Source organism: Festucalex cinctus, chromosome 7 (genome assembly GCF_051991245.1).
Source record: "Festucalex cinctus isolate MCC-2025b chromosome 7, RoL_Fcin_1.0, whole genome shotgun sequence".
Taxonomy (NCBI): Eukaryota; Metazoa; Chordata; class Actinopteri; order Syngnathiformes; family Syngnathidae; genus Festucalex; species Festucalex cinctus.
In genome coordinates, this window is record NC_135417.1 from 14,615,761 (window position 1) to 14,639,694 (window position 23,934).

Here is a 23,934-nt window from a genome sequence, read left to right on the forward strand (position 1 = left end):
TAAGGCTTTTTTTTAATGACTATGTATAGTAAGGCATTTTTTAAGAGTGCATGTAAGGCATGTTTTTTTTAATTTTTTAATTAAACAACCATGTATAATACGGCTTTGTTTTAATGACCATGTATAGTAAGGCATTTTTTAAGAGTTCATGTAAGGCATGTTTTTTTTTATTTTTTTTTTTAATTTAAACAACCATGTATAATAAGGCTTTTTTTTAATGACCATGTATAGTAAGGCATTTTTTAAGAGTGCATGTAAGGCATGTTTTTTTTTTTTTTTTTTAAATTAAACAACCATGTATAATAAGGCTTTTTTTAAATGACCATGTATAGTAAGGCATTTTTTAAGAGTTCATGTAAGGCATGTTTTTTTTTATTTTTAAATTAAACAACCATGTATAATAAGGCTTTTTTTTAATGACCATGTATAGTAAGGCATTTTTTAATAGTTCATGTAAGGCATGTTTTTGTTGTTGTTTTTTTTTAAATTAAACAACATTTTTTAATAGTTCATGTAAGGCATGTTTTTTTGTTTTTTTTTAAATTAAACAACCATGTGTAATAAGGCTTTTTTTTAATGACCATGTATAGTAAGGCATTTTTTAAGAGTTCATGTAAGGAATGTTTTTCTTTTTTTTTTTTTTAAATTAAACAACCATGTATAATAAGGCTTTTTTTTTAATGACCATGTATAGTAAGGCATTTTTTAAGAGTTCATGTAAGGCATGTTTTTTTTTTTTTTTTAATTAAACAACCATGTATAATAAGGCTTTTTTTTTTAATGACCATGTATAGTAAGGCATTTTTTTTTAATTAAACAACCATGTATAATAAGGCTTTTTTTGAATGACCATGTATAGTAAGGCATTTTTTAAGAGTTCATGTAAGGCATGTTTTTTTTTTTTTTTTTTTAATTAAACAACCATGTATAATAAGGCTTTTTTTGAATGACCATGTATAGTAAGGCATTTTTTAAGAGTTCATGTAAGGCATGTTTTTTTTTTTTTTTTTTTTTATTAAACAACCATGTATAATAAGGCTTTTTTTTAATGACCATGTATAGTAAGGCATTTTTTTAAAATTAAACAACCATGTATAATAAGGCTTTTTTTTAATGAAAGGCATTTTTTAAGAGTTCATGTAAGGCACGTTTTTTTTTAATTTATTTATTTATTTATTTTTTAATTAAACAACCATGTATAATCAGGCTTTTTTTTTTAATGACCATGTATAGTAAGGCATTTTTTAATAGTTCATGTAAGGCATGTTTTTTTTTTTTTTTTTTTTTTTTATTAAACAACCATGTATAATAAGGCTTTTTTTAATGACCATGTATAGTAAGGCATTTTTTAAGAGTTCATGTAAGGCATTTTTATTTTTTTTTTAATTAAACAACCATGTATAATAAGGCTTTTTTTTTTTAATGACCATGTATAGTAAGGCATTTTTTAAGAGTTCATGTAAGGCATGTTTTTTTTTTTTTTTTTAATTAAACAACCATGTATAATAAGGCTTTTTTTTTTAATGACCATGTATAGTAAGGCATTTTTTAAGAGTTCATGTAAGGCATGTTTTTTTTTTGTTTTTTTTTAATTACACAACCATGTATAATAAGGCTTTTTTTTTTTTAATGACCATGTATAGTAAGGCATTTTTTAAGAGTTCATGTAAGGCATGTTTTTTTTTTGTTTTTTTTTAATTACACAACCATGTATAATAAGGCTTTTTTTTTTTTAATGACCATGTATAGTAAGGCATTTTTTAAGAGTTCATGTAAGGCATGTTTTTTTTGTTTTTTTTTAAATTAGACAACCATGTATAATAAGGCTTTTTTTTAATGACCATGTATAGTAAGGCATTTTTTAAGAGTTCATGTAAGGCATGTTTTTTTTTTTTTTTTTAATTAAACAACCATGTATAATAAGGCTTTTTTTTTAATGACCATGTATAGTAAGGCATTTTTTAAGAGTTCATGTAAGGCATGTTTTTTTTTTTTTTTTTTTTTTAATTAAACAACCATGTATAATAAGGCTTTTTTTTTTTTTTAATGACCATGTATAGTAAGGCATTTTTTAAGAGTTCATGTAAGGCATGTTTTTTTTGTTTTGTTTTTTAAATTAAACAACCATGTATAATAAGGCTTTTTTTTAATGACCATGTATAGTAAGGCATTTTTTAAGAGTTCATGTAAGGCATGTTTTTTTTTTTTTTTTTTTATTAAACAACCATGTATAATAAGGCTTTTTTTTTTAATGACCATGTATAGTAAGGCTTTTTTTTAAAAATTAAACAACCATGTATAATAGGGCTTTTTTTTAATGACCATGTATAGTAAGGCATTTTTTAAGAGTTCATGTAAGGCATGTTTGTTTTTTTTTTTTTGTTTTTTTAAATTAAACAACCATGTATAATAAGGCTTTTTTTTTAATGACCATGTATAGTAAGGCATTTTTTAAGAGTTCATGTAAGGCATGTTTTTTTTTATTTTATTTTTTTTATTAAACAACCATGTATAATAAGGCTTTTTTTTAAATGACCATGTAGAGTAAGGCATTTTTTAAGAGTTCATGTAAGGCATGTTTTTTTTTGTTTTTTTTTAAATTAGACAACCATGTATAATAAGGCTTTTTTTTAATGACCATGTATAGTAAGGCATTTTTTAAGAGTTCATGTAAGGCATGTTTTTTTTTTTTTTTTTAATTAAACAACCATGTATAATAAGGCTTTTTTTTTAATGACCATGTATAGTAAGGCATTTTTTAAGAGTTCATGTAAGGCATGTTTTTTTTTTTTTTTTTTTTTAATTAAACAACCATGTATAATAAGGCTTTTTTTTTTTTTTAATGACCATGTATAGTAAGGCATTTTTTAAGAGTTCATGTAAGGCATGTTTTTTTTGTTTTGTTTTTTAAATTAAACAACCATGTATAATAAGGCTTTTTTTTAATGACCATGTATAGTAAGGCATTTTTTAAGAGTTCATGTAAGGCATGTTTTTTTTTTTTTTTTTTAATTAAACAACCATGTATAATAAGGCTTTTTTTTTTAATGACCATGTATAGTAAGGCTTTTTTTTTTAAATTAAACAACCATGTATAATAGGGCTTTTTTTTAATGACCATGTATAGTAAGGCATTTTTTAAGAGTTCATGTAAGGCATGTTTTTTTTTTTGTTTTTGTTTTTTTAAATTAAACAACCATGTATAATAAGGCTTTTTTTTAATGACCATGTATAGTAAGGCATTTTTTAAGAGTTCATGTAAGGCATGTTTTTTTTTATTTTATTTTTTTTATTAAACAACCATGTATAATAAGGCTTTTTTTTAAATGACCATGTAGAGTAAGGCATTTTTTAAGAGTGCATGTAAGGCATGTTTTTTTTTTTTTTTAATTAAACAACCATGTATAATAAGGCTTTTTTTTTTAATGACCATGTATAGGAAGGCATTTTTTAAGAGTTCATGTAAGGCATGTTTTTTTTTTTTTTTTTATTAAACAACCATGTATAATAAGGCTTTTTTTTTAATGACCATGTATAGTAAGGCATTTTTTAAGAGTTCATTAAGGCATGTTTTTTTTTTTTAAATTAAACAACCATGTATAATAAGGCTTTTTTTTTTTAATGACCATGTATAGTAAGGCATTTTTTTTAAATTAAACAACCATGTATAATAAGGCTTTTTTTTAATGACCATGTATAGTAAGGCATTTTTTAAGAGTTCATGTAAGGCACGTTTTTTTTTTTAATTTATTTATTTATTTATTTTTTAATTAAACAACCATGTATAATCAGGCTTTTTTTTTTTTATGACCATGTATAGTAAGGCATTTTTTAATAGTTCATGTAAGGCATGTTTTTTTAGGGCCCGAGCAGCGACCGCTGCGAGGTCCCTATTGTTTTTGTAAAAATTATTATTATTATTATTATTATTAGGGCCCGAGCAGCGACCGCTGCGAGGTCCCTATTGTTTTTGTAAAAATTATTATTATTATTATTATTATTATTATTATTATTATTATTATTATTCTTCTTCTTCTTCTTTATTCTCCGCAAACAATCGCGATTTTGGGTACCTAAATATTCACGAAAACTCACCAAACTTTGCACACTCCTCAGGTCCGGCGAAAAATTTGATATTATGAAGTCGTTATAACAACGCGACTCTATAGCGCCCCCTAGCGTAGAAAAATAAAAACCAAGCCCGACACGTTTGAGCTAGAGCAACGAAAATTGGCAGGCACGTGTAGCACCCCGAGACGCACAAAAAAGTCTATTGGGACCATGTAGCTAAAATGTACAGGAAGTGAGCTATGAATTTTTTAATGTCCAATTTTGGCCTATTTTGGCACATTCACTGTGGTCATGCTTTTTCCCCCTTTGCAAACATTTTTCATCCAATTGACTTCAAACTTGGCATTTATCATCTCAAGACCTAAGAGAACAGCTGGGCAAAACATCTTGCCTTTTCGAAATACTATACGACGGGGGCGGAGCATCAAATATTGCCTTTAAAATTTCATTTGTCCAGAAAGAGCAAATGCTTAATAACTCCCATGTTCAAGCTCCAAAAAATCTCAAACTTCTCAGGCAACGTAATAGTCACAGCCTGAAAACATCTATATGACAAAATTCAGTTATACATATAGCGCCACCTAGTGGTTACAATAAATGTCATACTTTACGTTTTTAGCTACTGTGCTGAGCTTGTTGAAGGGATCCATTTGAAAATTGGTCAGAAAAGCCTTAAGATGTTGATCATGCCCCACACCGAATATTGTAACTTTTCGTCAAAGGGCGTGGCCGCTACGGTGACGCAAAATCTGAAGATTTTTCGTGAAAATAAAAGCTGCATTAACTTGACCGAGATGATCCTATCTTCTCAAAATTTCACACATTTGATGAGAGTCCAGCTCTAAAGACATCTACTAACTTACATTTCATCTAACTGATATCGCCACCTAGTGGCAATTTTTTTTCTTACGAATTTTCTTCTACGTTTTTCTCCAAACACGTTAACTGGACCTACCTCATATTTGCTCAGAGGAGGGTTTCGGCCTTCATGATGTCACAACACGAAGTTTGTGAGTTTTCGCGAATTGCTGTAGGCGTGGCTAAGCGCTGTTCGCCAAGAAAACAACGCCAGTTTTGAGGGTCTAAACATGCACAGAAACTCCTGAAACTTGGCACACACATCTGGCCTGGTAAAATGAGCAATATTTTATTGTTGATTGTGCTATTTTTACAAAAATGAGTCAATAGCGCCCCCTCGAAATTTTTAACGAAGCAGCCCCGGTTGTACGTTTAAGCAAGAACGCCGAATATTTTTAAGTGTATGAGGGAGCCCAAGACCTACAAAAAAGTCTCTTGTACCCATATGCTAAAATGAACAGGAAGTGAGCTACGAATTTTTGAATGTCCCATTTTTGACGATTTTTGCACATTCACAGGGGGCAGACTTTTGCCCACTTCTCCTACACGTTTCATCCGACTGAGTTAAGACTTGGCCTGGACCATGTCAAGACCTGAGCCAACGACAGGGGGAAAAATTTTGACTTTTCGAAATACTATATGATGAGGGCGGGGCATCAAAATTTGTGTTTCACAATGAAAAAGGATATGCTTGATAACTCCCCGGTACATGCTCCAAAAAATCCCAAACTTGACATGTATGTTTATCGTCAAGGCCTGAAGTTATCTCTATGACAACATTCAGTTATATATGCAGCGCCACCTAGCCCTTGAGGCATGAAAAAAAAATACCCCACATACGGTATTTTGTACAAAAAATGTACACTCATTCTAAGTGTGATAACTAAGTCATTTATGAATATTTTTTTAGTTTCCACCACTCAAAATGTTCACTGGCATCAGACTTATCCAAACATATATATATTTTTATTTATTTTTGATAGCCTCTATGGACATTAAAAGCAATATCGTGAATGAAGGATATGCTTAATAACTCCACGGTACATGCTCCAAAAAAAAATCCCACACTTGACATGTATGCTTATAATCAAGGCCTGAAGGTATCTCTATGACAACATTCAGTTATAAATACAGCGCCACCTAGCCCTTGAGGCTTATATAAAAAAAAAAAAAAAATACCCCACATACGGTATTTTGTACAAAAAATGTACACTCATTCTAAGTGTGATAACTAAGTCATTTATGAATATTCTTTTAGTTTCCACCACTCAAATTGTTCACTGGCTTCACACCGATCCAAACGTATGTACGTTTCCATTTTGTTTTATTCATTTTTGATTGCCCCTTTGGACAATAAAAGTAACATTGTGCAATGAGTACAACGAGCGATGATGTGTATATACACTTTTACAAAAAAATACCAATCAGGGCAACTCATTGCCTAAAAATAAAAAAGGACGCTGATTTTTGCAGGTCTTAACAATCACCAAAACCCGTTGAGCTTGACACACACACTGGCAAAAAAATATTCTACATGTAAACGTTTATTATGCCATTTTCAAAGAAATTTTGCTTCCAATATGCCAGTACCCCAACGTGCCAGTACCCCAACGTGCAAGTACCCCAACGTGCAAGGACCCCAACGTGGCCCGGGCTGCGAGGGCCCTTTATAGCTGCTCGCAGCTCTAGTTATTATTATTCTTCTTCTTCTTCTTCTTTATTCTCCGCAAACGATCGCGATTTTGGGTACCTAAACATTCACGAAAACTCACCGAACTTTGCACACTCCTCAGGCCCGGCGAAAAATTTGATATTATTAAGTCGTCATAACAATGCGACTCGATAGCGCCCCCTAGCGTAGAAAAATAAAAACCAAGCCCGGCACGTTTGAGCTAGAGCAACAAAAATTGGCAGGCACGTGTAGCACCCCGAGACGCACAAAAAAGTCTATTGGGACCATGTAGCTAAAATGTACAGGAAGTGAGCTATGAATTTTTTTATGTCCAATTTTGGCCTATTTTGGCACATTCACTGTGGTCATGCTTTTTCCCCCTTTGCAAACATTTTTCATCCAATTGACTTCAAACTTGGCATTTATCATCTCAAGACCTGAGAGAAAAACTGGGCAAAACATCTTGCCTTTTTGAAATACTATATGACGGGGGCGGGGCATCAAATATTGCCTTTAAAATTTCATTTGTCCAGAAAGAGCAAATGCTTAATAACTCCCATGTTCAAGCTCCAAAAAATCTCAAACTTCTCAGGCAACGTAATAGTCACGGCCTGAAAACATCTATATGATAAAATTCAGTTATACATATAGCGCCACCTAGTGGTTACAATAAATGTCATACTTTACGTTTTTAGCTACTGTGCTGAGCTTGTTGAAGGGATCCATTTGAAAATTGGTCAGAAAAGGCTTAAGATGTTGATCATGCCCCACACCGAATATTGTAACTTTTCGCCAAAGGGCGTGGCCGCTACGGTGACGCAAAGTCTGAAGATTTTTCGTGAAAATAAAAGCTGCATTAACTTGACCGAGATGATCCTATCTTCCCAAAATTTCACACATTTGATGAGAGTCCAGCCCTAAAGACATCTACTGACTTATATTTCATCTAACTGATAGCGCCACCTAGTGGCAATTTTTTTTATTACGAATTTTCTTCTACGTTTTTCTCCAAACACGTTAACTGGACCTACCTCATATTTGCTCAGATGAGGGTTTCGGCCTTCATGATGTCACAACACGAAGTTTGTGAGTTTTCGCGAATTGCTGTGGGTGTGGCTAAGCGCTGTTCGCCAAGAAAACAACGCCAGTTTTGAGGGTCTAAACATGCACAGAAACTCATGAAACTTGGCACACACATCTGGCCTGGTAAAATGAGCAATATTTTATTGTTGATTGTGCTATTTTTACAAAAATGACTCAATAGCGCCCCCTAGAAGTTTTTAACGAAGCAGCCCCGGTTGTACGTTTAAGCAAGAACGACGAATATTTTTAGGTGTATGAGGGAGCGCAAGACCTACAAAAAAGTCTCTTGTACCCATATGCTAAAATGAACAGGAAGTGAGCTACGAATTTTTGAATGTCCCATTTTTGACAATTTTTGCACATTCACAGGGCGCAGACTTTTGCCCACTTCTCCTACACGTTTCATCTGACTGAGTTAAGACTTGACCTGGACCATGTCAAGACCTGAGCCAACGACAGGGGGAAAAATCTTGACCTTTCGAAATACTATATGATGAAGGCGGGGCATCAAAATTTGTGTTTCGCACTGAAAAAGGATATGCTTAATAACTCCCCGGTACATGCTCCAAAAAATCCCAAACTTGACATGTATGTTTATCATCAAGGCCTGAAGCTATCTCTATGACAACATTCAGTTATATATGCAGCGCCACCTAGCCCTTGAGGCATAAAAAAAAAATACCCCACATACGGTATTTTGTACAAAAAATGTAAACTCATTCTAAGTGTGATAACTAAGTCATTTATGAATATTCTTTTAGTTTCCACCACTCAAAATGTTCACTGGCATCAGACTTATCCAAACATATATATATTTTTATTTATTTTTGATAGCCTCTGTGGACATTAAAAGCAATATCGTGAATGAAGGATATGCTTAATAACTCCACGGTACATGCTCCAAAAAAAATCCCACACTTGACATGTATGCTTATAATCAAGGCCTGAAGGTATCTCGATGACAACATTCAGTTATAAATACAGCGCCACCTAGCCCTTGAGGCTTATATAAAAAAAAAAAAACCACATACGGTATTTTGTACAAAAAAATGTAAACTCATTCTAAGTGTGATGACTAAGTCATTTCTGAATATTCTTTTAGTTTCCACCACTCAAATTGTTCACTGGCTTCACACCGATCCAAACGTATGTACGTTTCCATTTTGTTTTATTCATTTTTGATTGACCCTTTGGACAATAAAAGTAACATTGTGCAATGAGTACAACGAGCGATGATGTATATATACACTTTTACAAAAAATACCAATCAGGGCAACTCATTGCCTAAAAATAAAAAAGGACGCTGATTTTTGCAGGTCTTAACAATCACCAAAACCCGTTGAGCTTGACACACACTGGCAAAAAAAATATTCTACATGTAAACGTTTATTATGCCATTTTCAAAGAAATTTTGCTTCCAATATGCCAGTACCCCAACGTGCCAGTACCCTAACGTGCAAGTACCCCAACGTGCAAGGACTCCAACGTGGCCCGGGCTGCGAGGGCCCTTTATAGCTGCTCGCAGCTCTAGTTTTGTTTTGTTTTTTTAATTAAACAACCATGTATAATAAGGCTTTTTTTTAATGACCATGTATAGTAAGGCATTTTTTAAGAGTTCATGTAAGGCATGTTTTTTTTTTTTTTTAAATTAAACAACCATGTATAATACGGCTTTGTTTTAATGACCATGTATAGTAAGGCATTTTTTAAGAGTTCATGTAAGGCATGTTTTTTTTTATTTTTTTTTTTAATTTAAACAACCATGTATAATAAGGCTTTTTTTTAATGACCATGTATAGTAAGGCATTTTTTAAGAGTGCATGTAAGGCATGTTTTTTTTTTTTTTTTTTAAATTAAACAACCATGTATAATAAGGCTTTTTTTAAATGACCATGTATAGTAAGGCATTTTTTAAGAGTTCATGTAAGGCATGTTTTTTTTTATTTTTAAATTAAACAACCATGTATAATAAGGCTTTTTTTTAATGACCATGTATAGTAAGGCATTTTTTAATAGTTCATGTAAGGCATGTTTTTGTTGTTGTTTTTTTTTAAATTAAACAACATTTTTTAATAGTTCATGTAAGGCATGTTTTTTTGTTTTTTTTTAAATTAAACAACCATGTGTAATAAGGCTTTTTTTTAATGACCATGTATAGTAAGGCATTTTTTAAGAGTTCATGTAAGGAATGTTTTTCTTTTTTTTTTTTTTTAATTAAACAACCATGTATAATAAGGCTTTTTTTTTAATGACCATGTATAGTAAGGCATTTTTTAAGAGTTCATGTAAGGCATGTTTTTTTTTTTTTTTTAATTAAACAACCATGTATAATAAGGCTTTTTTTTTTAATGACCATGTATAGTAAGGCATTTTTTTTTTAATTAAACAACCATGTATAATAAGGCTTTTTTTGAATGACCATGTATAGTAAGGCATTTTTTAAGAGTTCATGTAAGGCATGTTTTTTTTTTTTTTTTTTTAATTAAACAACCATGTATAATAAGGCTTTTTTTGAATGACCATGTATAGTAAGGCATTTTTTAAGAGTTCATGTAAGGCATGTTTTTTTTTTTTTTTTTTTAATTAAACAACCATGTATAATAAGGCTTTTTTTTAATGACCATGTATAGTAAGGCATTTTTTTAAAATTAAACAACCATGTATAATAAGGCTTTTTTTTAATGAAAGGCATTTTTTAAGAGTTCATGTAAGGCACGTTTTTTTTTAATTTATTTATTTATTTATTTTTTAATTAAACAACCATGTATAATCAGGCTTTTTTTTTAATGACCATGTATAGTAAGGCATTTTTTAATAGTTCATGTAAGGCATGTTTTTTTTTTTTTTTTTTTTTTTTATTAAACAACCATGTATAATAAGGCTTTTTTTAATGACCATGTATAGTAAGGCATTTTTTAAGAGTTCATGTAAGGCATTTTTTTTTTTTTTTTAATTAAACAACCATGTATAATAAGGCTTTTTTTTTTTAATGACCATGTATAGTAAGGCATTTTTTAAGAGTTCATGTAAGGCATGTTTTTTTTTTTTTTTTTAATTAAACAACCATGTATAATAAGGCTTTTTTTTTTAATGACCATGTATAGTAAGGCATTTTTTAAGAGTTCATGTAAGGCATGTTTTTTTTTTGTTTTTTTTTAATTACACAACCATGTATAATAAGGCTTTTTTTTTTTAATGACCATGTATAGTAAGGCATTTTTTAAGAGTTCATGTAAGGCATGTTTTTTTTTTTTTTTTTTTTAATTACACAACCATGTATAATAAGGCTTTTTTTTTTTTAATGACCATGTATAGTAAGGCATTTTTTAAGAGTTCATGTAAGGCATGTTTTTTTTTGTTTTTTTTTAAATTAGACAACCATGTATAATAAGGCTTTTTTTTAATGACCATGTATAGTAAGGCATTTTTTAAGAGTTCATGTAAGGCATGTTTTTTTTTTTTTTTTTAATTAAACAACCATGTATAATAAGGCTTTTTTTTTAATGACCATGTATAGTAAGGCATTTTTTAAGAGTTCATGTAAGGCATGTTTTTTTTTTTTTTTTTTTTTAATTAAACAACCATGTATAATAAGGCTTTTTTTTTTTTTTAATGACCATGTATAGTAAGGCATTTTTTAAGAGTTCATGTAAGGCATGTTTTTTTTGTTTTGTTTTTTAAATTAAACAACCATGTATAATAAGGCTTTTTTTTAATGACCATGTATAGTAAGGCATTTTTTAAGAGTTCATGTAAGGCATGTTTTTTTTTTTTTTTTTTTATTAAACAACCATGTATAATAAGGCTTTTTTTTTTAATGACCATGTATAGTAAGGCTTTTTTTTTAAAATTAAACAACCATGTATAATAGGGCTTTTTTTTAATGACCATGTATAGTAAGGCATTTTTTAAGAGTTCATGTAAGGCATGTTTTTTTTTTTTTTTTTTTTTTTTTAAATTAAACAACCATGTATAATAAGGCTTTTTTTTAATGACCATGTATAGTAAGGCATTTTTTAAGAGTTCATGTAAGGCATGTTTTTTTTTATTTTATTTTTTTTATTAAACAACCATGTATAATAAGGCTTTTTTTTAAATGACCATGTAGAGTAAGGCATTTTTTAAGAGTTCATGTAAGGCATGTTTTTTTTTGTTTTTTTTTAAATTAGACAACCATGTATAATAAGGCTTTTTTTTAATGACCATGTATAGTAAGGCATTTTTTAAGAGTTCATGTAAGGCATGTTTTTTTTTTTTTTTTTAATTAAACAACCATGTATAATAAGGCTTTTTTTTTAATGACCATGTATAGTAAGGCATTTTTTAAGAGTTCATGTAAGGCATGTTTTTTTTTTTTTTTTTTTTTAATTAAACAACCATGTATAATAAGGCTTTTTTTTTTTTTTAATGACCATGTATAGTAAGGCATTTTTTAAGAGTTCATGTAAGGCATGTTTTTTTTGTTTTGTTTTTTAAATTAAACAACCATGTATAATAAGGCTTTTTTTAATGACCATGTATAGTAAGGCATTTTTTAAGAGTTCATGTAAGGCATGTTTTTTTTTTTTTTTTTTAATTAAACAACCATGTATAATAAGGCTTTTTTTTTTAATGACCATGTATAGTAAGGCTTTTTTTTTAAAATTAAACAACCATGTATAATAGGGCTTTTTTTTAATGACCATGTATAGTAAGGCATTTTTTAAGAGTTCATGTAAGGCATGTTTTTTTTTTTTTTTTTTTTTTTTAAATTAAACAACCATGTATAATAAGGCTTTTTTTTAATGACCATGTATAGTAAGGCATTTTTTAAGAGTTCATGTAAGGCATGTTTTTTTTTATTTTATTTTTTTTATTAAACAACCATGTATAATAAGGCTTTTTTTTAAATGACCATGTAGAGTAAGGCATTTTTTAAGAGTGCATGTAAGGCATGTTTTTTTTTTTTTTTAATTAAACAACCATGTATAATAAGGCTTTTTTTTTTAATGACCATGTATAGGAAGGCATTTTTTAAGAGTTCATGTAAGGCATGTTTTTTTTTTTTTTTTAATTAAACAACCATGTATAATAAGGCTTTTTTTTTAATGACCATGTATAGAAAGGCATTTTTTAAGAGTTCATTAAGGCATGTTTTTTTTTTTTTATTTAAACAACCATGTATAATAAGGCTTTTTTTTTTTAATGACCATGTATAGTAAGGCATTTTTTTAAAATTAAACAACCATGTATAATAAGGCTTTTTTTTAATGACCATGTATAGTAAGGCATTTTTTAAGAGTTCATGTAAGGCACGTTTTTTTTAAAATTTATTTATTTATTTATTTTTTAATTAAACAACCATGTATAATCAGGCTTTTTTTTTTTTTATGACCATGTATAGTAAGGCATTTTTTAATAGTTCATGTAAGGCATGTTTTTTTTTGTTTTGTTTTTTTAATTAAACAACCATGTATAATAAGGCTTTTTTTTAATGACCATGTATAGTAAGGCATTTTTTAAGAGTTCATGTAAGGCATGTTTTTTTTTTTTTTTAAATTAAACAACCATGTATAATAAGGCTTTTTTTTAATGACCATGTATAGTAAGGCATTTTTTAAGAGTTCATGTAAGGCATGTTTTTTTTTTTTTTTTTTTTAATTAAACAACCATGTATAATAAGGCTTTTTTTTTTTTTAATGACCATGTATAGTAAGGCATTTTTTAAGAGTTCATGTAAGGCATGTTTTTTTTGTTTTGTTTTTTAAATTAAACAACTATGTATAATAAGGCTTTTTTTTTAATGACCATGTATAGTAAGGCATTTTTTAAGAGTTCATGTAAGGCATGTTTTTTTTTTTTTTTTTTTTTTTTTTTTTTTTTTTTAAATTAAACAACCATAATAAGGCTTTTTTTTAATGACCATGTATAGTAAGGCATTTTTTAAGAGTGCATGTAAGGCATGTTTTTTTTTTTTTTTTTTTAATTAAACAACCATGTATAATAAGGCTTTTTTTTAATGACCATGTATAGTAAGGCATTTTTTAAGAGTGCATGTAAGGCATGTTTTTTTTTTTTTTTTTTAATTAAACAACCATGTATAATAAGGCTTTTTTTTAATGACCATGTATAGGAAGGCATTTTTTAAGAGTTCATGTAAGGCATGTTTTTTTTTTTTTTTTTTTTTTTTTTAAATTAAACAACCATGTATAATAAGGCTTTTTTTTTTTTAATGACCATGTATAGTAAGGCATTTTTTAAGAGTTCATGTAAGGCATGTTTTTTTTTTTTTTTTTTTTTTTTTTTTTTTTAAATTAAACAACCATGTATAATAAGGCTTTTTTTTTTTTTTAATGACCATGTATAGTAAGGCATTTTTTAAGAGTTCATGTAAGGCATGTTTTTTTTTTTTTTTTAATTAAACAACCATGTATAATAAGGCTTCTTTTTTTTTTTTAATGACCATGTATAGTAAGGCATTTTTTAAGAGTTCATGTAAGGCATGTTTTTTTTTATTTTTATTTTTATTTTTTAATTAAACAACCATATACAATAAGGCTTTTTTTTTTTTAATGACCATGTATAGTAAGGCATTTTTTAAGAGTTCATGTAAGGCATGTTTTTTTTTTTTTTTTTTTTTTTTTAATTAAACAACCATGTATAATAAGGCTTTTTTTTTAAATAACCATGTATAGTAAGGCATTTTTTAAGAGTGCATGTAAGGCATGTTTTTTTTGTTTTTTTAATTAAACAACCATGTATAATAAGGCTTCTTTTTTTTTTAATGACCATGTATAGTAAGGCATTTTTTAAGAGTTCATGTAAGGCATGTTTTTTTTTTTTAAACAACCATGTATAATAAGGCTTTTTTTTTCATGACCATGTATAGTAAGGCTTTTTTTTTTTTTTTAAACAACCATGTAAAATAAGGCTTTTTTTTAATGACCATGTATAGTAAGGCATATTTTTTTTATTAAAAAACCATGTGAAAGCCTTTTTTTTTTTTTTTTAATGACCATGTATAGTAAGGCATTTTTTAAGAGATCATGTAAGGCATGTTTTTTTTGTTTTTTTTGTTTGTTTTTTTAAACAACCATGTAAAATAAGGCTTTTTTTTCATGACCATGTATAGTAAGGCATTTTTTTAAATTAAACAACAATGTTAAGGCTTTTTTTTTTTTTAATGACCATGTATAGTAAGGCTTTTTTTTTATTTTATTAAACAACCATGTATAATAAGGCTTTTTTTTAATGACCATGTATAGTAAGGCATTTTTTAAGAGTTCATTAAGGCATGTTTTTTTTTTTTTAAATTAAACAACTATGTATATAATAAGGCTTTTTTTTTTTAATGACCATGTATAGTAAGGCACTTTTTTTTAAATTAAACAACCATGTATAATAAGGCTTTTTTTTAATGACCATGTATAGTAAGGCATTTTTTAAGAGTTCATGTAAGGCATGTTTTTTTTTTTTTTAAATTAAACAACCATAATAAGGCTTTTTTTTAATGACCATGTATAGTAAGGCATTTTTTAAGAGTGCATGTAAGGCATGTTTTTTTTTTTTTTTTTTTTATTAAACAACCATGTATAATAAGGCTTTTTTTTAATGACCATGTATAGGAAGGCATTTTTTAAGAGTTCATGTAAGGCATGTTTTTTTTTTTTTTTTTTTTTTTTTTTTAAATTAAACAACCATGTATAATAAGGCTTTTTTTTTTTTTAATGACCATGTATAGTAAGGCATTTTTTAAGAGTTCATGTAAGGCATGTTTTTTTTTTTTTTTTTTTTTTTTTTTTTTTAAATTAAACAACCATGTATAATAAGGCTTCTTTTTTTTTAATGACCATGTATAGTAAGGCATTTTTTAAGAGTTCATGTAAGGCATGTTTTTTTTTTTAAATTAAACAACCATGTATATAATAAGGCTTTTTTTTTAATGACCATGTATAGGAAGGCATTTTTTAAGAGTTCATGTAAGACATGTTTTTTTTGTTTTTTTTTGTTTTGTTTTTAAATTAAACAACCATGTATAATAAGGCTTTTTTTAATGACCATGTATAGGAAGGCATTTTTTAAGAGTTCATGTAAGACATGTTTTTTTTTTTTTTTTTTTTTTTTTTTTTTAAATTAAACAACCATGTATAATAAGGCTTTTTTTTTTTAATGACCATGTATAGTAAGGCATTTTTTAAGAGTTCATGTAAGGCATGTTTTTTTTTTTTTTTAATTAAACAACCATGTATAATAAGGCTTCTTTTTTTTTTTAATGACCATGTATAGTAAGGCATTTTTTAAGAGTTCATGTAAGGCATGTTTTTTTATTTTATTTTATTTTTTTTTTTAATTAAACAACCATATACAATAAGGCTTTTTTTTTTTAATGACCATGTATAGTAAGGCATTTTTTAAGAGTTCATGTAAGGCATGTTTTTTTTTTTTTTTTTTTTTTTTTAATTAAACAACCATGTATAATAAGGCTTTTTTTTTAAATAACCATGTATAGTAAGGCATTTTTTAAGAGTGCATGTAAGGCATGTTTTTTTTGTTTTTTTAATTAAACAACCATGTATAATAAGGCTTCTTTTTTTTTTTAATGACCATGTATAGTAAGGCATTTTTTAAGAGTTCATGTAAGGCATGTTTTTTTTTTTTAAACAACCATGTATAATAAGGCTTTTTTTTTCATGACCATGTATAGTAAGGCTTTTTTTTTTTTTTTAAACAACCATGTAAAATAAGGCTTTTTTTTAATGACCATGTATAGTAAGGCATTTTTTAAGAGTTCATGTAAGGCACGTTTTTTTTAAAATTTATTTATTTATTTATTTTTTAATTAAACAACCATGTATAATCAGGCTTTTTTTTTTTTTATGACCATGTATAGTAAGGCATTTTTTAATAGTTCATGTAAGGCATGTTTTTTTTTGTTTTGTTTTTTTAATTAAACAACCATGTATAATAAGGCTTTTTTTTAATGACCATGTATAGTAAGGCATTTTTTAAGAGTTCATGTAAGGCATGTTTTTTTTTTTTTTTAAATTAAACAACCATGTATAATAAGGCTTTTTTTTAATGACCATGTATAGTAAGGCATTTTTTAAGAGTTCATGTAAGGCATGTTTTTTTTTTTTTTTTTTTTTAATTAAACAACCATGTATAATAAGGCTTTTTTTTTTTTTAATGACCATGTATAGTAAGGCATTTTTTAAGAGTTCATGTAAGGCATGTTTTTTTTGTTTTGTTTTTTAAATTAAACAACTATGTATAATAAGGCTTTTTTTTTAATGACCATGTATAGTAAGGCATTTTTTAAGAGTTCATGTAAGGCATGTTTTTTTTTTTTTTTTTTTTTTTTTTTTTTTTTTTAAATTAAACAACCATAATAAGGCTTTTTTTTAATGACCATGTATAGTAAGGCATTTTTTAAGAGTGCATGTAAGGCATGTTTTTTTTTTTTTTTTTTTAATTAAACAACCATGTATAATAAGGCTTTTTTTTAATGACCATGTATAGTAAGGCATTTTTTAAGAGTGCATGTAAGGCATGTTTTTTTTTTTTTTTTTTAATTAAACAACCATGTATAATAAGGCTTTTTTTTAATGACCATGTATAGGAAGGCATTTTTTAAGAGTTCATGTAAGGCATGTTTTTTTTTTTTTTTTTTTTTTTTTTTTAAATTAAACAACCATGTATAATAAGGCTTTTTTTTTTTTAATGACCATGTATAGTAAGGCATTTTTTAAGAGTTCATGTAAGGCATGTTTTTTTTTTTTTTTTTTTTTTTTTTTTTTAAATTAAACAACCATGTATAATAAGGCTTTTTTTTTTTTTTAATGACCATGTATAGTAAGGCATTTTTTAAGAGTTCATGTAAGGCATGTTTTTTTTTTTTTTTTAATTAAACAACCATGTATAATAAGGCTTCTTTTTTTTTTTTAATGACCATGTATAGTAAGGCATTTTTTAAGAGTTCATGTAAGGCATGTTTTTTTTTATTTTTATTTTTTTTTTTTAATTAAACAACCATATACAATAAGGCTTTTTTTTTTTTAATGACCATGTATAGTAAGGCATTTTTTAAGAGTTCATGTAAGGCATGTTTTTTTTTTTTTTTTTTTTTTTTTAATTAAACAACCATGTATAATAAGGCTTTTTTTTTAAATAACCATGTATAGTAAGGCATTTTTTAAGAGTGCATGTAAGGCATGTTTTTTTTGTTTTTTTAATTAAACAACCATGTATAATAAGGCTTCTTTTTTTTTTAATGACCATGTATAGTAAGGCATTTTTTAAGAGTTCATGTAAGGCATGTTTTTTTTTTTTAAACAACCATGTATAATAAGGCTTTTTTTTTCATGACCATGTATAGTAAGGCTTTTTTTTTTTTTTTAAACAACCATGTAAAATAAGGCTTTTTTTTAATGACCATGTATAGTAAGGCATATTTTTTTTATTAAAAAACCATGTGAAAGCCTTTTTTTTTTTTTTTTAATGACCATGTATAGTAAGGCATTTTTTAAGAGATCATGTAAGGCATGTTTTTTTTGTTTTTTTTGTTTGTTTTTTTAAACAACCATGTAAAATAAGGCTTTTTTTTCATGACCATGTATAGTAAGGCATTTTTTTAAATTAAACAACAATGTTAAGGCTTTTTTTTTTTTTAATGACCATGTATAGTAAGGCTTTTATTTTATTTTATTAAACAACCATGTATAATAAGGCTTTTTTTTAATGACCATGTATAGTAAGGCATTTTTTAAGAGTTCATTAAGGCATGTTTTTTTTTTTTTAAATTAAACAACTATGTATATAATAAGGCTTTTTTTTTTTAATGACCATGTATAGTAAGGCACTTTTTTTTAAATTAAACAACCATGTATAATAAGGCTTTTTTTTAATGACCATGTATAGTAAGGCATTTTTTAAGAGTTCATGTAAGGCATGTTTTGTTTTTTTTTAAATTAAACAACCATAATAAGGCTTTTTTTTAATGACCATGTATAGTAAGGCATTTTTTAAGAGTGCATGTAAGGCATGTTTTTTTTTTTTTTTTTTTATTAAACAACCATGTATAATAAGGCTTTTTTTTAATGACCATGTATAGGAAGGCATTTTTTAAGAGTTCATGTAAGGCATGTTTTTTTTTTTTTTTTTTTTTTTTTTTTAAATTAAACAACCATGTATAATAAGGCTTTTTTTTTTTTTAATGACCATGTATAGTAAGGCATTTTTTAAGAGTTCATGTAAGGCATGTTTTTTTTTTTTTTTTTTTTTTTTTTTTTTTTAAATTAAACAACCATGTATAATAAGGCTTCTTTTTTTTTAATGACCATGTATAGTAAGGCATTTTTTAAGAGTTCATGTAAGGCATGTTTTTTTTTTTAAATTAAACAACCATGTATATAATAAGGCTTTTTTTTTAATGACCATGTATAGGAAGGCATTTTTTAAGAGTTCATGTAAGACATGTTTTTTTTTTTTTTTTTTTTTTTTTTTTTAAATTAAACAACCATGTATAATAAGGCTTTTTTTAATGACCATGTATAGGAAGGCATTTTTTAAGAGTTCATGTAAGACATGTTTTTTTTTTTTTTTTTTTTTTTTTTTTTTAAATTAAACAACCATGTATAATAAGGCTTTTTTTTTTTAATGACCATGTATAGTAAGGCATTTTTTAAGAGTTCATGTAAGGCATGTTTTTTTTTTTTTTTAATTAAACAACCATGTATAATAAGGCTTCTTTTTTTTTTTAATGACCATGTATAGTAAGGCATTTTTTAAGAGTTCATGTAAGGCATGTTTTTTTATTTTTTTTTATTTTTTTTTTTAATTAAACAACCATATACAATAAGGCTTTTTTTTTTTTAATGACCATGTATAGTAAGGCATTTTTTAAGAGTTCATGTAAGGCATGTTTTTTTTTTTTTTTTTTTTTTTTTAATTAAACAACCATGTATAATAAGGCTTTTTTTTTAAATAACCATGTATAGTAAGGCATTTTTTAAGAGTGCATGTAAGGCATGTTTTTTTTGTTTTTTTAATTAAACAACCATGTATAATAAGGCTTCTTTTTTTTTTTAATGACCATGTATAGTAAGGCATTTTTTAAGAGTTCATGTAAGGCATGTTTTTTTTTTTTAAACAACCATGTATAATAAGGCTTTTTTTTTCATGACCATGTATAGTAAGGCTTTTTTTTTTTTTTTAAACAACCATGTAAAATAAGGCTTTTTTTAATGACCATGTATAGTAAGGCATATTTTTTTTATTAAAAAACCATGTTAAGGCTTTTTTTTTTTTTTTTAATGACCATGTATAGTAAGGCATTTTTTAAGAGATCATGTAAGGCATGTTTTTTTTTTTTTTTTTTTAAACAACCATGTAAAATAAGGCTTTTTTTTCATGACCATGTATAGTAAGGCATTTTTTTAAATTAAACAACAATGTTAAGGCTTTTTTTTTTTTTAATGACCATGTATAGTAAGGCTTTTTTTTTATTTTATTAAACAACCATGTATAATAAGGCTTTTTTTTAATGACCATGTATAGTAAGGCATTTTTTAAGAGTTCATTAAGGCATGTTTTTTTTTTTTTAAATTAAACAACTATGTATATAATAAGGCTTTTTTTTTTTAATGACCATGTATAGTAAGGCACTTTTTTTTAAATTAAACAACCATGTATAATAAGGCTTTTTTTTAATGACCATGTATAGTAAGGCATTTTTTAAGAGTTCATGTAAGGCATGTTTTTTTTTTTTTTTAAATTAAACAACCATAATAAGGCTTTTTTTTAATGACCATGTATAGTAAGGCATTTTTTAAGAGTGCATGTAAGGCATGTTTTTTTTTTTTTTTTTTAATTAAACAACCATGTATAATAAGGCTTTTTTTTAATGACCATGTATAGGAAGGCATTTTTTAAGAGTTCATGTAAGGCATGTTTGTTTTTGTTTTTTTGTTTTTTTTAAATTAAACAACCATGTATAATAAGGCTTCTTTTTTTTTAATGACCATGTATAGTAAGGCATTTTTTAAGAGTTCATGTAAGGCATGTTTTTTTTTTTTTTTTTTTTTTTTTTTTTTTAAATTAAACAACCATGTATAATAAGGCTTTTTTTAATGACCATGTATAGTAAGGCATTTTTTAAGAGTGCATGTAAGGCATGTTTTTTTTTTTTTTTTTTTTAATTAAACAACCATGTATAATAAGGCTTCTTTTTTTTTAATGACCATGTATAGTAAGGCATTTTTTAAGAGTTCATGTAAGGCATGTTTTTTTTTTTTTTTTTTTTTTTTTTTTTTAAATTAAACAACCATGTATAATAAGGCTTTTTTTAATGACCATGTATAGTAAGGCATTTTTTAAGAGTGCATGTAAGGCATGTTTTTTTTTTTTTTTTTTAATTAAACAACCATGTATAATAAGGCTTTTTTTTTAATGACCATGTATAGGAAGGCATTTTTTAAGAGTTCATATAAGACATGTTTTTTTTTTTTTTTTTTTTTTTTTTTTTTTTAAATTAAACAACCATGTATAATAAGGCTTTTTTTTTTTTTTAATGACCATGTATAGTAAGGCATTTTTTAAGAGTTCATGTAAGGCATGTTTTTTTTTTTTTTTAATTAAACAACCATGTATAATAAGGCTTCTTTTTTTTTTTAATGACCATGTATAGTAAGGCATTTTTTAAGAGTTCATGTAAGGCATGTTTTTTTTTTTTAAACAACCATGTATAATAAGGCTTTTTTTTTCATGACCATGTATAGTAAGGCTTTTTTTTTTTTTTTTAAACAACCATGTAAAATAAGGCTTTTTTTTAATGACCATGTATAGTAAGGCATATTTTTTTTATTAAAAAACCATGTTAAGGCTTTTTTTTTTTTTTTAATGACCATGTATAGTAAGGGATTTTTTAAGAGATCATGTAAGGCATGTTTTTTTTTTTTTTTTTTTTTTAAACAACCATGTAAAATAAGGCTTTTTTTTCATGACCATGTATAGTAAGGCATTTTTTTTAATTAAACAACAATGTTAAGGCTTTTTTTTTTTTTTAATGACCATGTATAGTAAGGCTTTTTTTTTTTTTTTTAAATTAAACAACCATGTATAATAAGGCTTTTTTTTCATGACCATGTATAGTAAGGCATTTTTTTTTAAATTAAACAACCATGTATAATAAGGCTTTTTTTTTTTTTTTTAATGACCATGTATAGTAAGGCATTTTTTTTTTTAAACAACCATGTATAATAAGGCTTCTTTTTTTTTTAAATGACCATGTATAGTAAGGCATTTTTTAAGAGTTCATGTAAGGCATGTTTTTTTGTTTTTTTGTTTTTAAATTAAACAACCATGTATAATAAGGCTTTTTTTTAATGACCATGTATAGTAAGGCATTTTTTAAGAGTTCATGTAAGGCATGTTTTTTTTTTGTTTTTTTTTAATTACACAACCATGTATAATAAGGCTTTTTTTTTTTTAATGACCATGTATAGTAAGGCATTTTTTAAGAGTTCATGTAAGGCATGTTTTTTTTTGTTTTTTTTTAAATTAGACAACCATGTATAATAAGGCTTTTTTTTAATGACCATGTATAGTAAGGCATTTTTTAAGAGTTCATGTAAGGCATGTTTTTTTTTTTTTTTTTAATTAAACAACCATGTATAATAAGGCTTTTTTTTTAATGACCATGTATAGTAAGGCATTTTTTAAGAGTTCATGTAAGGCATGTTTTTTTTTTTTTTTTTTTTTAATTAAACAACCATGTATAATAAGGCTTTTTTTTTTTTTTAATGACCATGTATAGTAAGGCATTTTTTAAGAGTTCATGTAAGGCATGTTTTTTTTGTTTTGTTTTTTAAATTAAACAACCATGTATAATAAGGCTTTTTTTTAATGACCATGTATAGTAAGGCATTTTTTAAGAGTTCATGTAAGGCATGTTTTTTTTTTTTTTTTTTAATTAAACAACCATGTATAATAAGGCTTTTTTTTTTAATGACCATGTATAGTAAGGCTTTTTTTTTAAAATTAAACAACCATGTATAATAGGGCTTTTTTTTAATGACCATGTATAGTAAGGCATTTTTTAAGAGTTCATGTAAGGCATGTTTTTTTTTAGTTTTTTTTTTTTTAAATTAAACAACCATGTATAATAAGGCTTTTTTTTAATGACCATGTATAGTAAGGCATTTTTTAAGAGTTCATGTAAGGCATGTTTTTTTTTATTTTATTTTTTTTATTAAACAACCATGTATAATAAGGCTTTTTTTTAAATGACCATGTAGAGTAAGGCATTTTTTAAGAGTGCATGTAAGGCATGTTTTTTTTTTTTTTTAATTAAACAACCATGTATAATAAGGCTTTTTTTTTTAATGACCATGTATAGGAAGGCATTTTTTAAGAGTTCATGTAAGGCATGTTTTTTTTTTTTTTTTAATTAAACAACCATGTATAATAAGGCTTTTTTTTTAATGACCATGTATAGTAAGGCATTTTTTAAGAGTTCATTAAGGCATGTTTTTTTTTTTTAAATTAAACAACCATGTATAATAAGGCTTTTTTTTTTTAATGACCATGTATAGTAAGGCATTTTTTTAAAATTAAACAACCATGTATAATAAGGCTTTTTTTTAATGACCATGTATAGTAAGGCATTTTTTAAGAGTTCATGTAAGGCACGTTTTTTTTAAAATTTATTTATTTATTTATTTTTTAATTAAACAACCATGTATAATCAGGCTTTTTTTTTTTTTATGACCATGTATAGTAAGGCATTTTTTAATAGTTCATGTAAGGCATGTTTTTTTTTTTTTTTGTTTTTTTAATTAAACAACCATGTATAATAAGGCTTTTTTTTAATGACCATGTATAGTAAGGCATTTTTTAAGAGTTCATGTAAGGCATGTTTTTTTTTTTTTTTAAATTAAACAACCATGTATAATAAGGCTTTTTTTTAATGACCATGTATAGTAAGGCATTTTTTAAGAGTTCATGTAAGGCATGTTTTTTTTTTTTTTTTTTTTAATTAAACAACCATGTATAATAAGGCTTTTTTTTTTTTTAATGACCATGTATAGTAAGGCATTTTTTAAGAGTTCATGTAAGGCATGTTTTTTTTGTTTTGTTTTTTAAATTAAACAACCATGTATAATAAGGCTTTTTTTTTAATGACCATGTATAGTAAGGCATTTTTTAAGAGTTCATGTAAGGCATGTTTTTTTTTTTTTTTTTTTTTTTTTTTTTAAATTAAACAACCATAATAA